We start from the raw sequence: 17,520 nt of genomic DNA, 5'->3' as shown, positions 1-17,520 counted from the left end.
TCTTACGATTTTCTCATGTATTTTTTAAATTTTGTTCAAGAACATTAATTAATCCTGTATCGCATTCGTTCATAGTTTTTTTCCCCCCCGTTGTCCTGCATCACTAATCAGAAGGATCCGTTGGTGAAATTAACCGATGGTTAACTTACACCGTTCTACATGGAACGCGTCCGATTGTTACTATTGTTAATCGCAATTTTCTTGGAGGCTTCTTCTTCAACGGCACCCCCTACCCAACCTAATCCATTCGTTTAACGTTATCTATATAAGAGTACCTAAAATAATATGACCAATTTATGATTCTATAATGTTTTTAGTATAAAAAAAATTTACATTAAAATTAAAACGCAGGAATAAAATTTTCATATCATTGTGTCATTGCTGTAGTTCACTTAACAATTGTATGAATGCAATATTATACCTATTTTATACGGAGGAAAATTTAGCATTTAAATATTTCGAATTCAAATTATCTTAAATAATATTTATTTTGTTATACGGAAAATTAAACAAATTGTATTTATTTGAATTTAAATTGAATACATTTAGTAATTACACAGAAAAAATGATTAGAAATTGAAAATCGCTAAATAAAAATCTAAATTAGTTAATTTATTATAGTTTAGAAAACAATAAAAATTTATTATTACGATAAATAAAATCAGAAAATTGAATAAAAACTGAATTAAATTTAATTATGAAAATATAATTCAAAATCTTGTTTTGGATTTTCTATTATAAGTAAAGTTTGTTTTTGTTAAAAGTACTTTAATCAAATAATTCCAAGAAATATTGTGATATTTTTTTGATAAATTCAAATATTTGATTTTGGAATATAATATTTTTTCAAGATTAAGAAATGATTAATATTATCGTACTAATTTAACTATAATTATTTGTTATTATTTAAGAAATATTGACATAACGATTATATTTTTAAGATAACTTAAAATTGTATAAATAATTTATAAAAACGATGTAGTTAATCTAGCTCCTTCTTATTTTTTACATGACAATGGATAATAAATTGACAACTTTAAATAATAATTCAGTTCAGGTAGTTGGTCTTAATTATTCTACAAAGAAAAGTGAAATTGAGTTAACTGGTGAATTTAGTTATACGAGTTTAATTTAAATATTTTGTATTAAAATTAAAACTTAATACACATCACATGTATTTGAATTAAATTACTTAGATATTAAATATTTATGCAATTTAAATAATTATTACGTATAAAGATGATGAATGAAGTGTTGTAATAGTATCGTTGAAAGTCTAAACATTTGATATAAAAGGCAACTTGAAACTTTTAATTTTTAAAATCACTTTTATCTGTCTTTATTTCAAAGTATCCTAGATGTTTTCTAAACGAGAATGCTTTTGTTAGTGGTTTATGTGATTCGATCACATAAGATACTCTATTTTGTTTTCCTATATATATATATTAGTCAATAGCACATTGGAAATAATTAAACGATAAGACGGAAATGTCAAAAACTTTTTCTTCTTTACTGCGCTTTCGAAATTCCGTCAAGCGAGTGACTCGTCCCCAAAGTAAAACTTAGGCTTAATTAAACCGTAACCGCTCTTTTTTACTAGTCTGTTAGAAAATGGGTATATATCAAAAGACAAACAAGTCTGTTCGTTAGACAACTGTTTGTTGAAGTAAAAAAAAGGAAAAACCATACGAATTCGTTAAAAAGCATATACACACACAACTCAGATTTTTCTTTAAAGAAATTGCTTTTCCGTCTCGATTTTATTACACAAAAGAATGAGCTTTGTCCGTAGGGGTAGGGGTAAAAGAAGAAGAATTTAGTTACATTCTCCACAATGTGATAAACAATCCTCTGAGGGACGGAGTTTTCTTCGTCGCCAAACAGGGTTATCTTCTGTTTGATGCTTGTATGTCTACAGCTGTAGTAAGTTTCTTTTTTTTATCTCTGTGTTTGACGCCCTAGGCCGGGCAGTCGACAACTCAGATAGAATTCATTGGTACATTTCAACAAAATAAAAATATGTCGTTGGAGTTGTACATTAAAAACGTTTTGTTGAAAATAATATTATATTTACCAAACATGTCAAAAAAATAATATATAATCTAAAATTGTATAATAGATACTAAGAATAATGTCATTGTTATTCAAGAAAATTCCGATTTAATGATCGGATAAAAAAATATATAATAGGGAAACCTATTAGTTAATTAACAATTTTTCTTAAATTTATTGTTTAGAATCTGTATACATATATTGCAACTAAAAATACGTACATAACTAACGCAAAAAGAAAATATAAACTGTATCATTCGTTAGAAGTTTATAACATAATTCTTTTATTAAATTAAATTATTATAACTATTTTGATACTTCCCTAACCGATTTATTTTGATTTTTCTTAGAATTTAATTATTTAACCATAAAAAGCTACTATTTCTAAATAGCAAGTATCAATTATATTGAACTACATTGCTTTCGCATTTTATTTAATGATATAAATGTCATCTATGTGAATTTTTAAGAATAAAATTTTATTGTTTACCTTAGTTATGAAAAAATGAATCATATATTTATAATATGAATTACATAATATTATATTAAGAATGAATTTAATCCTTTTAACATTCATCATCTAATAATAAGTATAACAATTAAGAAAAGAATAAAATAAATTATAAGATTATAAAAAATGTTAATTATTATTAAAATATTAAAACAATAAGCTGATAATTATAATTATAATATTATTATTAAATATATTTTTGTAAAATATGTAATTGACAAAGTTCGTCAAGTGGGAGGATTTTTTCAATTTCAATATATATAATATGATCTTGTGTGTTTCGATTACTAAAAGTAAAAAAAGCTTCAAAAAGAAATGAATACTTTATTACGTACTGTTAGACTTTTATGATGTATATTTTTAAATTAAGAATAAGAATATAGATTACTTTGCATAGTTTAATGCAATTAAATTATTTATTTAAAAGTTATGTTAAAAACTGCGTACAATTATGTTTATAATTATTATTTATTATGACTAGTCTTAAAATTTGATTTAAATTATTATTGAATAATATTTATAATATTAAAAAAGTTTTAATATTTTTAAAATTAACTAACCAATTTATTATTAACTATGAATTAAATTAATTTAAATATTTTAAATTTATTATAGTTATATTCTATAGTGAGTTACTATATTATAGACTGTATATATCAGGTGTTGAATTATGTAATATTTTGTAGACTGTAACTTATTAATTTTAAGTATAGATCTCATGATAAAATTAAAAGAGAATTGCGAACTTATTATTAGAGTTGATCGTTGATCGGAATATTCACAATAATGTCAAACCACATATTTCGAGTTAATTGACAAAATGGTACACTTTTGTTAAATCTGATATCATATTTCAATGAGTTTATTCCCAAATGGTTCATTAAGTACCATGATTGCCATTTTAAAATTAAAAATGATATGATTTAATTAACTATTAACTCATATGAAGAGGATTTGAGAGAAAAAGAGTAAATCTGTTATGGAAAAATGAGTTAGATAAGTGAACAAATAGGTATTTTGTAGATAAATATAGTCGTTATTTTGTAATTATGTAATTAGGTACAAACACTTTATTATGACGAGTTTATTATTTTAAAAAAATAATATAAGGAATATTATCCTAATATTAGGAATATAAAATACATTATAATACTAATACAAGTATTACGAGTATTTAACAAAAATATTTTTAGTATTATTTAAAACTTGTTAAATATTTTATATATCTAGCTTCTTGTAAATCTATACATTCAGTATTGGTAGTTCAAAGTACTTTATACATTCAGATGTATGTTTTATGTTATAACTATTGGAGGGGATATGATGGAAACATTATTATTAAAGAAAAAAAATGTATTTTGATATTTTAAACTGCATACGACCTAGAATATTGGACAGTTACAGTTATATTCAATTAGACTACACTATACATCCGTGTATAATGGCATCTGATTGATAGGAATAAAACGCGTGTTATTCCATTATTATATTTTATATTTTTTTTCGCTCTTATTATATTACTGTTGTATATGATTTGTGATTGTTATGTGTATGTGTGCCGATATTTCACGACCAATTTAAGCGAAACTGTGTGAGAACGGAATATCTATTACGTACAAGTGGATTTTTAGATTTCAATTTGTGGTGTCTTTTTTTTTTGTCGGCAACTAATCGCTTCGTTAGCCACACTCGCTCCAAAAGAGAAGTATAATGGAAAATGTGTCATTTTTATTTGTCACCGTATAAACTTGAATATGCGATATACTATTAGTCAACGAATTACGTTAACCACCCATAAAGTATTTCATCTTGGTTTTTTAATATTTTTCAATAACAATGATAAAAATACCACGATTAAAGAAAAAAATAATAATAATAAAACGGAATATGAAATTCAAAGTTTTTAGTGGTTAAATTGTAACCAACCACAGTCGTTCTTTGCATATAAGTAGGTATATTAAACTTATTGACTTTAAATAATTCAAATTATGTATAAGTAAAACTATTATTATAATATAAATTGGATTTTATTATAGTACCAAAAATTTTAATTATAATTTTTAAAAGATTTATAACTACTAAAAGGATATGATATCAGCATTTGTTATCACTTTCTTATTCAATAAATTATACAACAGAAAAAATTGTGTATTAAGCTAACAAGCTATTAAAGTGAATTGATATATTTTAAAATTTAAATTTACGAATTGCTAACATTAGGTATTCGTGCGATTATATGGGTTTTCACGATATTTAAAATTTTAAGCGAGTTACCAATGTAAAAATGTATTTAAAATTAAAACATCTTAAAACAGGTCTTACATTTAAGACTAATTATTATTAACACATTAGTCCATTCATTCAAATATGAAAGATTAAAACATTAAGTTGGTTTTTCTGATCGAAAATTTGATAATCTTATAGTAAACACACACACAATACACACACAAACTTATATATATATATATATATATATATATTATGTCTTCTTAATATTAAAAAAAATATATGTACTCGAATAGTTAATAATTTTTTTTTATTTAGTTCAAGTATTAATTGTTTTAATCACATATAATGTATAAAACTATATTAAAATAATAAAGTAAAATATCCTTTAATTATTTTAAACCCAAATTGTTGATACACAATATAATGTGTTTTTCAAAAGCTGTGGGTTTTTTGTAAACCCTCAAAGGACCCATTTGGTTCGTTTGATGGTCTTACACAATAGTGGGAATTAACTCACGGTCGTATATTCGATTATTATTTTCACGATAGTGCCATTCATTGGTTGACTGCAGTGTTGTTCAAATGGAATTTTAGGATTCGATTCACGTCGGGTGGAAAACTGTCATGGCCTTGTAAAACAAAGGGAAATCCAGAAGGTGTAATCTTTTTGCTGGAAACAATAATAATAATAGTAATAATAATAGTATAGTCATGATAATAATATTGGGAGCCATATAAAGCGGGTGGACAAAGGTGCCTAAGGATATAGAAGGGCTCGGCAGAAGCAAACAAAAAAGAAAAATGTATGTGAAAAAACGAATTGACATAGCCTTTAGGGATTGCAACTTTCAGAATAGATGACCCCTCAAGGCCAGTAACAATTGCTCCCTAGCCGCTGCCAAGGGTCACTAGGAGAAACGTACGTGTATGAGAGTGAAGACATAGAAGAAAGGAAAATGTAGAAAAGAACAGGGAGACGTCCAAATAAGAGGATTTGAATGTCTGGACCCCACCCAGTGTCCATGTGTATATGATGACGTGTCGGTTTTTGGGGTCTGTCAGCCGGACCAAGACCGATCGGAATACCAAAGCGTTTAAAAGCCCGAGGAGCTTTATACATAAGGGATAATCGCCCTTTCGGTTTATTTTGAACGTTTACGAGTGGAAAAGGATATGGGTTTTTTTCCTTTGGCGATAGAGGGAATAAATGCCGTTTGATCGTATACGCAGACACCTTTGAACACTTAACATTTATTCCCTTTAAGTTTAACTCATACAAGTAACAATTTTATAAGAGTAAACTTACATTAATATATTGATGGACGAGAATTATTGCTACCAACGAATCATTAGTATAGTGGTTTAATATAGACAAATTAGGCATGTAGTAATACTTAAATATTTTAAGCTTTTATCGAATATAAAATTAAAATTATTAATCAGATTTTGAATAAATCTATTATAAATCTTACAATTTACTATAGTGTGTAATGATTTCTGAAACTATTTAAATAATTAATTTTAGTATTTTTTTCTATCAATATCAATATGATTTGTTTTTTTTTTTTTAATTTAAAATTATTATGTGCATTATCAATTATTATGAGTGTATAATATACATATATTTATATTCTGAAGAATTCAGTTTATATTTTTATACTATACCCACTATTTTTTCTTTATTGCATTAAATGATTAAATTGAAGTTCTTTATTTTAATTGTTATAATTTATTATTTAATATTATTACTCAATTAGAAAAAAATTATCAATGAAAAATAAATACCTAATTATTTAAATATAATAGGTAACAGGTACTTTTATTAGATACATTTATAACAATTATTATATAGCACATATATTATGTACAATTGTAATTTATTTATGCTTATGCCTCGTTATTTTTATGTACAGCAGAACCTCGATAAATCGAACCTCTAAAGTCGAATTTTCGGTAACTCAAAGAAACCCCGTTCGGGGATCAAACAATCACAAAGTTGGTTTGCAATTAATTTTTACCTTCCTAACTGAAATTATGCTATTGAATATATAACCTAGTTAATTGAGATGAATCTTACAGAAAATACACGTTATTGTTTAGGAGGAATCTTTTTTATAATAGAAAAATTTAAACTAATGAGTGTTATGACGTTACAATCAATTACTCTTCATGCAAGAAATGAAAATTATTTTTCTGATAATAAAGATTGTAAAAAATAAATATCGTTCTTATAAATCGATTATTTTTATCATTGAATTTCAATAAGAGTCTAAATTTAAAATATAATTTATATATTATTCAATTGTAAAAATTGGATATATTTTGTATGCATGTATATTGAAAATACTATTGAATAAATTAATTAATTTAACCATATTGAAATGTTACAGTATTAGCAACTGATAATACATTTAACTTAAATGTACCCTGTAGATAGATCTTTTGACATGGCGTTGTGAGAATAGTTGGTGAATCATGTGCAGATGACTGTTGAGTGTTGGATATTGGTTATAGTGTGACACAATGTTCTGAGTTCGCTTCGTTGACAAATCTGATAACAAAAAAAAAAAAAATCGATCTACGCGTGTAAGTGGCGGGATACTATAGTGAGAAGTGGGATGAGGTTTGTTGGTGAAAAACATGAATAAAAGAAAAGTTCTATATTGCCGCTGTCGCCGTAGTTACGTAGTTACAGTCGAAGGGGGTGCAGTCGCCCGCGCCGTTATCCATCCGCACTCCGACAAATTTCTTTACGCTCAATATGTATTTATTCTTAGATCGTCGTCGTTGCAAAAAGTTCAAAGGTCCCGGCCAGATACGCCGCATGAATAAAGCATTGCGTTCCCCTCGGCCGGGCGCAAATCCCTTTTGTGCTGCAAAAGCCACTCCTTTCGTCAGTCCGCCACTCCCCGAGGATTTTGTGCGTATAAATGTATAAATGTGCATACATACATATATATACATGTATATATATATATATATATACAAATATACATACATGTATATATATAAGTATAAGTGTATATGTGTGTGTATAGTGAGTGACACGTAACACGAGTTCTGTCAACGCGAATAAAAATATAATAATATATATAGTATACGGTCATACGGACCGTGATATTTCGTTTATAATTTTCAATCGGCAACACCACAAATGAGTTTTTGGTGCTCGAATTTAATCATCAAAACATAAATCACTTGTTTTCTACCCGCCAGTTAAATTGGACTTCTATAAATTTATACGTTATGTCGCTATTTATAAATCTATAATTATATTTACAAATTATTAAACACAAATAATATTGCTGTTGTATCAGTCACCGTGAATTTCGATATCACATAATTAATAAATTAATTATATTATGCTTACTATTACACAATAGTGAAAATATATTTTTTATTTTTTTAAACACATAATCAATTTACTGTTTAAATTTATCAATTCATAAAAATACATTTTATATAATACATATGAGCAGCAGATTGAACTCTTTGTAATATCAACAATATTTTAAGGTAATAATGTAGGTTCTTAAGTTTAATTTTAGAAACCTGGAAACATTAGCATGTAGGTACCATCACAGTGTACATTTTTTCTTAATTGTTTTTGTCGAATTTCTCTCCTTCCTACAGAGTTTAGTATTTTATTATATTTATCTCATTTTAGAAACCCCAGTTCGTCGATATTCGTATCCATATACGCGTATGTGTGCGTATAGTTATTAAAACTTCTTGAATGAGAGGACAGTAGAAATGCGTCCAGGCGAACGAGATACGCGTGGGTATAAAGACACCGTCATGTCGCGTATGTGCGTGTGTTTGTTTATATATATATATATATATATATAATGTGAAGAAAAAAAGTCTTACCGCTTTGATTGGCTTCGTGTTAGGGAAAGAGATGCTTATATATCCTGTCCGGCCGGAGATATCATTCCAATTATAACTGACCCTGGGATTGGTAATAGTCCGGGGTGGAGGACTAACAGCAGGGTAGACTAGACGGAGAGGATAGACGGGTATATACTCGTATGGGTGAGGTTAAGGGTGTACGTGTGTGTATGAGAGGGGGGAGGGAGTAGTCCGGAAGGAATCTTTTTCGAAATAAGGGAACGTGCCGAGCGATGAGCTTTTTGGCGGGTCCGATTAGCAAAAACTACTGCAGGCGACCGGATGTGTCGAATGCTATCACAACGTAATAAAGGTTCTTTATATATATTATATATAGCTTAAGTCTTTCTATATATAAATATATTATATACCTACAACTATACCTATGAAGGGTGTATTCGAAATTTGTAATTCAATGTGTTAGTAGTTGCCTTGTACATTGTATGTATAGTACTATTCCTTTACGAGTAATTACTATAATATGGTATCGTCGAAATCTCGTTACAAAATGAATGTAAGTATTTACCCACTATACACTATTGACATAATTAATTTATATTTTATTGTTATAAGATACAAAATATCTTTTGAACAACTTAATATTTGTGTCATTAGACTAGTTAGAAACTTTTCTTACTAGGTATTCAATAATATTAGATTGTATGACTAATGACTTATAATTAATTGTATTTCAAGAACTTTTCCAGAATTGTAAGATATAAAATAAATTACAACTTATATATTTATATATTTATAAAAAATTGTTTATGAAGATAAATTATTTTATCAATCTAAATGTCGATAAAAAAAATATTTATTTTTTAGTTGGTGCTAAATAATTTCTGATTAATTAATATTTAATATTTGTACATTTTTTTGCCATAAAAAACAAAACCATAAAGGTCACTAAGGTCAATGAAACAAATTGTTATTTAGATACCTATACTATCGTATAACTTTGGTAGCTGCTGTTTATTTTCTAATATTTTGATTTTTATCAAAGCAATAAAGTACCGATTGAAACATTTAAGCTTTAAACTTTAGCCCCTTATAAACTTTAGCGTTCAAATATAACGGGTGCCATTATTGCTTAACTCGTTACTGTGGATCCGTATCGGATTTCCGTTTACTCACTGGACTTTCTCGATTTGGCGAATTTAAGGAAGAAAATGATGATGATGCTAGAATAAGGACGAAAGTACCTTGTACCTATGTTATATCACGTATATTATACTATATATATATATATTTATACCTGTGACTTATTATTATCAAGTAGCTAAAATAGATGTTTTATAGGTAATCAAATAATTTAATTTATATATTCCTAAAAAGAATTACACTTAAAACTATAAACTATTAATTGTATTAAAAATATTTTATTTTTGTAACATCATTCTATTATTTTTATTTATGTGCTATATTTATATATTTTAGACTTATCGAGTAAGGTTAATAAAAAAAAATTGAATGTTAGTTGCCTATATATATGTGCATTGAATTTATTTAAATTACAAAACGGGGACACATTTTTTTTAGCCATACATTAAATTAATATTGGTTAAATTTAAACCGAGCAAAGGATGGTATTATATAAGTATAATGCAGGAATAACAGATTAGATTAAAAATTGATTCGCAAATCACTGTAATTGCGGATTTGAGGAAACAGAAACAGCCATTAAATTTTATTGTCGAGTTTTTAAATATATATATATATATTAACTTGGTACCTACATGTATAGTTACTTCCGATCCACTGAAATCCTGGACTAAGGATGCTGATCAGTCACCCAGGCCGACAACCCGAATGGTGTGCCCAGCGATAATTGCCAGATGAAAAATATCGGTAAAATGGACGCACGGACGGATACAACGGACGTGATCTACATTTAAGTGCATTTTTTCTTTCTTTTGCCCATCCGATTTATTACACGTGTCTAATAATAACGTATCGTATTATAATGCTCTTTCGTTTGGATTCTTTCGCGTTTCCTAATCGTGACCGTTGAAAACATATAAATAACAATACCACTGGTACTACTAATAAATAATAATAATAATAATAATGACTGAATAAAGGAGAAAATCGAAATAGACTATAATTTAATTGGTCTTCCTTTTTTTGCTTCCATCTCTCATTTTCGTCGTCGTCGTTGTTGTGTTTTCGTCCTTCCTATCGTTCATTTGTTATATGTGTGTGTATACGCGTGTGGAAACTATGATTGATAAAAACGTTTCCAATTCTGTCGGAATGAGGTTATCATCATCTTTATATTATTATGATTATGCCGTTTCGATATGCTTTTTTTTTTTGGTCGGTGGGGTAGAGGGATAAAAACTCAATCCGATAGTGACAACATTAGAAGTGTGTGGCAAGGATCGTTTTCCACCGCACTTCATTACTATCCGTCGTCGCATCGCTCGGGTGCATTTAGTAAAAATATATAGCGAGTGTACCCTCTCCGGACCAGACGCGTTACGGCCGTTAAAAAGTAGCATTCCCAATAACAATAATAATATAATATAATATAATAATATATGATGGAATAATAATAATATGTGTATACATATCATTATATTCAACAATGACGGCAGTATTCGTAGATATTATTATACACAATACGATTATTATTATTATTATTATATTATGATGTTTGCCGGAACAAACGAAACGGGGGAGAGTGTGGGTCGGAGATAGAGAGAGAATGATGAGATAGACGTCTTAGTGTTGTCGTAATAATGACAAATAGCTCGTTCACATACATATAAAATAATAATATTATTATTATTATACACGTCTCTTATTCGGTATCCATTGTTATCAGAATACCATGCGTGTGTGTGTGTGCGTGTGGTTTGCCACCGCCGGCGTGTGATAACCTATCCTAGCCACCTGATTTACCTGTCATAATTTTTAATGAGGTTATACACGGTATGTGACTTAATTTGAAAAGGGTAGTACGTGCACGGTGTGATTGTCAAGGTTGGTTAACTCTTGTGATTGTGACTACCTATACTTAAGCGATGCGGCCGCGCGCGCGCGGAGGGCTGCCGCATCGCATGGGATAATGTCGTTATATTATATTATATATTAAACATAATGATATTTATTATGACGTATCGTATGTAGACACATACAAATCTGATATTACAATAAACGAGGTGTGATGAAAAACATTCTCGCGATCATGTCTTATTCGGTCCCGCTCATTTGACAAATATTTCATTACTCGCATTGGATCAAGTTTGTACAATTTAGAAGGTGTTAAATATCTAAATAATTTTTTTTGTATCGGGAAATGAGACAATGAGTGTTTAATTATTTAAATGATTTACTATTTATTTGAATAGTAATTCAATACACTATAAAGTTCTAAATATTAATTAGATATTTTAAACTATTTAAAGTTAAAAGCATGTTGAAGCATAAAATACTAAAAATATGCAGTTTTTATTGGGTTTTTTGTATAATTATATAAATCCCATACATAAGTTACTATTTGATATTATTGGTGATAAGAAGAAAGTCTAATAATTATAGTATTTCGTACAAAACACTAGTGAAGTGATAATCATTATTGAAGGATATTCATCCCCTAGAGCTTTTTACAGTATTATAATATATATTTTAGTATTTTATTTAGTATCCAATCAGAATTTATAGTAATATTTAATTTTAGATTAAGTATAAAGTCAAGTATGCTGCTATTTCTTTTTTATGAATGATTTTTTGGTTTGAAATCGTGTGCTTATAATTTATAAACTTTGAAAAAAATATTTTTCAATTTCTTAGTAAAATGTATCTTATTGTACATAAAATATACCACAACAATTGTCGATAGAAAATATTATAACGAGTTTGGAAGTGTGTTGCTTATAATCATTTTGAAATTTTGAAAATTTCTTATTATTTCAAAGTTTAAAATGTATGATAATAATAATACAACACTATACTACGATAAAGAGATACGAGTGACTTATATCAAATTTTTATACTTAGTGAAGAACTTTTTAATAATATAGTATCTAAAAGACATTTTGTTCTTAAATTTTGAAAGAAATACATTAGAAGAGTATTCGTTTTAAAGTCACTTAAGATCGTTAACTCAAATTATTCTTATATAAATTGCGCAAATAGTTATTTTAGTTTGCATTGCTTTAATTTTGTCTGTATTAAAGTTAAAAGCTTAAAACTTATTAAATATGAGTCAAGAATAAGATAAATTATTAGCATATCGTTATTAAACATAATAGTTTATACAGAAACAACTGTATTTACTGTTAGGTGTATGGAACCATGAACGTTTTTCACAAAAATTGATCATCATTTTACTCAATATTACGCCAATGTTATAAATTGGTATTAGCAAGATCGAAACCTATACACGCGATGTAAAGATATATTAAAATATATTTATTTGTTCAGTATTTCTATAATTATTTAGTTTTAAGATTTTTTTTCAATATTTCATTTTTAAAAAATTACACCAATGCACGCACAGTACATATACATCGATATAGCTATATAGCTATAAGCCTTTACATCGTAAGAACAATACGTATAATGTTTAATTACTTTAATTATATTAATCCGGTCAGGAAATGGAAATGGCCATAACTGATCAGCTGATCATACACTTATAGAAAACACTTTATATTGTATACATGTATACACATTACATATATATATATATATTTATAAATGTATAAGTAATATATAGTAATAACAACCGTAATAGCCCAAACCAGAGACGAATTATATATACTGTAATAATTTTTAACCTATATGAAGTATACAGTGACGAAAATACGTCATAAACGGACACCGAAGTCGATGGCTGCGGCGACACAATACGATATATTATTATGATTATTATTTATTATACGGTGTACAGTAGTTGAAACGCGTGAGGTAAAGGAGGGACGATAAAAAAAAAAATAATAATAATAACAACAAAAAAATAGAATATCTCGTAGCAATCGAATACAATCTGTGTGTGTCGATATAATATAATTTAATAATAATAATAATAAACAGGGTGTGATGATGGTAATGATAATGACGAATCGGATCTGTTCGGGTTAATTTCCGTGTGCCGGAACGAAACGTGACGGACCACCCACCGGTGCGTAACGACGGCGGCGACCGGCGGACGAGGCTGCGGAAAAAAATCGCCAGTCCACCAACATCGCTACGCCCATGGTTAGACGTCGGTCATTATTATTATCGTTTATTATTATAACTATATGTCAGTCCATATATTATTATACACCGACGTGTGTGCGATTTTTTCTCGTCCGTCGCCGTTGACAGTCGTGGGAATGCAAATTTTTCCCGTCCACGCGCCCGTGTCCAATCGCACACGTTCACGACAGTATTATTCATATTTGTAGTTATATCATCTAAGCGTTTGTCTAAAATAAGTACAATATAATAATAAATGACAATATTATTATTACTTATCATAATATATAATATATATATATATATTATACGTGTAACACTGTTAACCGTGGCCGCTATCGATGCCCAAATTGTGATGTTTAATTTCCACCTATCTTTACATATATCCTCTATCTATAATGTTATGTTTTTGTTATTTGTTTGATTTTTGGAACTTGGTAATATAAAAACCATCTGCAAATCATTTGGCCTATTTGGGTATTGAATTCCATAGGCATTTCAACACGATAATACAAATTACGTACCTATATTATACTTTTAACAATAACGTACTTATATAATTGATAATGTATTTATTTCAATACGCTTCTCTTGCATCTTTTGTTATATAGTTATAGAATAAGTACAATATATAATATGAGAATGTGTGGATTTGTATAACATTTTCGATATCAGCAATGTATGTTGTTGTTTAGTCGATCAAGAGGCTTTGTTTTACAAATTTTAACGCTTTGGAATAATTATCTCTTTTGTTTTGAATATCATCTGTGAATTAATTTCCACTGTGTATTATAGTAAATGTCATATTTAGTTAGAGAACCAAGAATGTAATATGTTATTGTATTTTAAATTTTTAATGTAATTTCTACCAATGAACTTATCTAAGTACGTCTGATCTATTGTTGGGGGTTTGTTTGTAATTTGTATACTACGTCTTATAAACAGGTGTTATATTTCATTTGAATATTGCCTCACCTACCCATGAAGTCGAGTAGCACCCTAGACTTTGAGGTGACTGATAACTAAACATACACAAATAGCAATTAAGTTATTTACTAGGTATACTGTGCAGACACACATTTAGGTTCACCGTGTAATATTATAAATCATTAACTATTTTATACATTTTAAACAAATCATTATTTTTTTTTAAATATTTTAATACTAATATAGTAGGTATCGTTTTTATTTACGTATGTTGGGCTCTAATAAATATAAGAAAGAACCATATCAATTCGTTATTAGGTGTACTACTTGTATACTTGCTTAAAATAACAAATACATATATTAAAAGGTCATAATATGTTAATATTTAAATTTTTTTATTAAATTATCCAAAAATGTTCTTAAACTCCATATTTAATAAAAATGTATATGAATATTACTGTGCAAATATTTTAAGTAAATAAAAGTAAAAATTATAATTTATTTTTAAGTATTTCAATTTACTATATTATCCACTCATTTAGTATACATGAATAATGTAGAAAATTTCAATTACTTTAAACCGAATCGTTAATTAACAAAATGATACAATGTGATAATAAATTATATTATTTTAGAAAAAAAATATGTTTTTTGAAAAACACATACAGGTATTTTTCTTAATTATTTTCTTAAAAATAATTGCTGTTATTATTAATTGTTATGTAACTTCATGTTATGGTATACACTCATTTATTATTTGGGCTAACTGTATACAGCTAATTAATTATTCATAGACATATAATCATGTAGGTTTCGTTTCAATGATCTTCAGTTGAGTCTTTATATTATGTACCTTTTAAAAACCTCGATAAACCCAATACGAATTGTATAAATTTATTTTTCAATTTTTTTTGTTATAATAAAAACACAACAGACAATTTTAATGTTGCGGATAAATTTAATCTATAAGTTTCATTGGTTAAAATTATGTTTGTTGTTCACAGGTTTTTTGGAAACGCAATACATTACGAATCACATTGAGCTTTCTTGGATATTCCCATCAATACACGAGGATGATGATATGTTGAACTGCCTTCAGTGTATTTGTTCCAAAAACGATTTGTTTGACTGTTAACACTTTTAGTAATATGTGTAATTTTTTTCAGCACTTGAACATTGTTGAGAACCGTTTGTTTTCTGCGTATTACTATTGTTTGCAGTTCAGCTTTGAAGGCACATTAGTTCTTATCACGGACTTATATCAACTATAAACCTCTAACTATAACACTAAGTTATGTGTATATGCTTTTACTAGTCTTAATAATATACCTTCTGTTATCTTATAATTATTTTAAAAAAATATTGCTGATTAGTGTTTCAGGTATAAAACAGAAAGCGGCTACACATACAGTCAGGAAAAAAATGATGTTATGTTGATATAAGACTAAAATTCAGACCTTTTGTTATTACAAGCACCCATAGTATAGGAGAATAATATGATTATTAAACAGTGTATTGTATAGTTTTGTGGATAAACTCGATATAATACGAATCCAACTCAATTAATGTTGTATAACATATATTATAGTTAAAACAAAAAACGATAATAAAATAATAATACATGTATGAACTACTGTTTGTTAGTACACGTCTGCAACCGTTTTATAACTTTATAACTCGAACCATGTAATAATATATTCATACAAATACCATAATACAGTCATTTTATGGATTTGAATGGAAGGGAATATTGCGTGTATAATAATACAATATGATATAATATTATGCGGTGATGGGGTTAGTCGGTTGGGTATCGTGTGGGAGGAGAGCCACGTTGCAAAAACTTAAAAATAAAAAAAGTCGGCTATGGTGGGCCAATCGAAAAGCAATCCCGTCTTCGGTGGCAAAAGAAACGTGTATATATATTGGCCGTCGGGTGCTGAGGAAGAGGGTAGTGGAGGTTATATTGCCGTCCGATAAAAAGGAAACTCCTCTTTATTCCCGGGTGTGGTGGAAAGGAAAAAAAAACGAAAAACGAAAAAAAGGAATAAGAAAGCATAAGCGGCGGGTGTTAGGTGGGGAGAAAATAGAAAGAATATAAGGAAAGGATAAAGGACCGTTTTCCATCCCGAGATTTCGTCCCGGACGCAAAATAATGTATACGACGACGACGACCACCACCACACCGTATATAATAATATATATATACACACTCGGGCGCGGATTGTAAATGCGCGAGCTTTACACATGATTGCGTCCAAACGGTTACCAACGGCAACGGTCCCTACGCCGCAGCATCCGATATCGTCTCCCCGCCGATATATCTCCCCCGTCCATCACTCGCGTGTACTACCACTGCTACCACGCCGTCGCCGCCGCCGCCGTGGGATTTTAATACAACCGACTTTCATTGCGGTAAAAATAATGCTGTCCTCTCCACCGGCCGAAGGGCGAGCGGGAGGTCGCGTGCAAGCGCAGTCCGCCACTTCCGTGGTCCGGATTGCACCACCCCGCGTTGCACCTCCCCATCGCTAGCGACTTCCACTCCCAAAAGCGACCCGAAAAGCACCCTTTTTCGCGAAATCGTAGGCAATAATCAATAATTATACATACGTATATATGTGTGTGTATGTGTGTGCGTGTACAAGCCAACACACACGAACACACTGAAAAATACGGTACGCACACGGTGTGTGTGTGTGTGTGTGTGTGTGTGTGTGTGC

The 17,520-nt window shown here is 28.7% G+C and overlaps 1 long non-coding RNA gene across 5 annotated transcripts in view; it reads left to right on the top strand.

Annotated features, from left to right (window-relative positions):
- Positions 1–16,427, top strand: part of LOC114130074 (uncharacterized) — a 55,097-nt gene extending 38,670 nt beyond the window's left edge. For all 5 annotated transcript variants that reach the window (XR_007603901.1, XR_007603900.1, XR_007603899.1 and 2 more), the window contains 2 exons: positions 15,802–15,897; positions 15,964–16,427. This is a non-coding gene — a long non-coding RNA (uncharacterized LOC114130074). The remainder of the gene's footprint in view (positions 1–15,801; positions 15,898–15,963) is intronic.
- The last annotated feature ends 1,093 nt before the right edge of the window (positions 16,428–17,520 follow it).

Source organism: Aphis gossypii, chromosome 2, assembly GCF_020184175.1.
Source record: "Aphis gossypii isolate Hap1 chromosome 2, ASM2018417v2, whole genome shotgun sequence".
Classification (NCBI taxonomy): domain Eukaryota; kingdom Metazoa; phylum Arthropoda; class Insecta; order Hemiptera; family Aphididae; genus Aphis; species Aphis gossypii.
The sequence above is the reverse complement of the archived record's forward strand: the minus strand, read 5'-3'. Positions and strand labels throughout refer to the sequence as shown.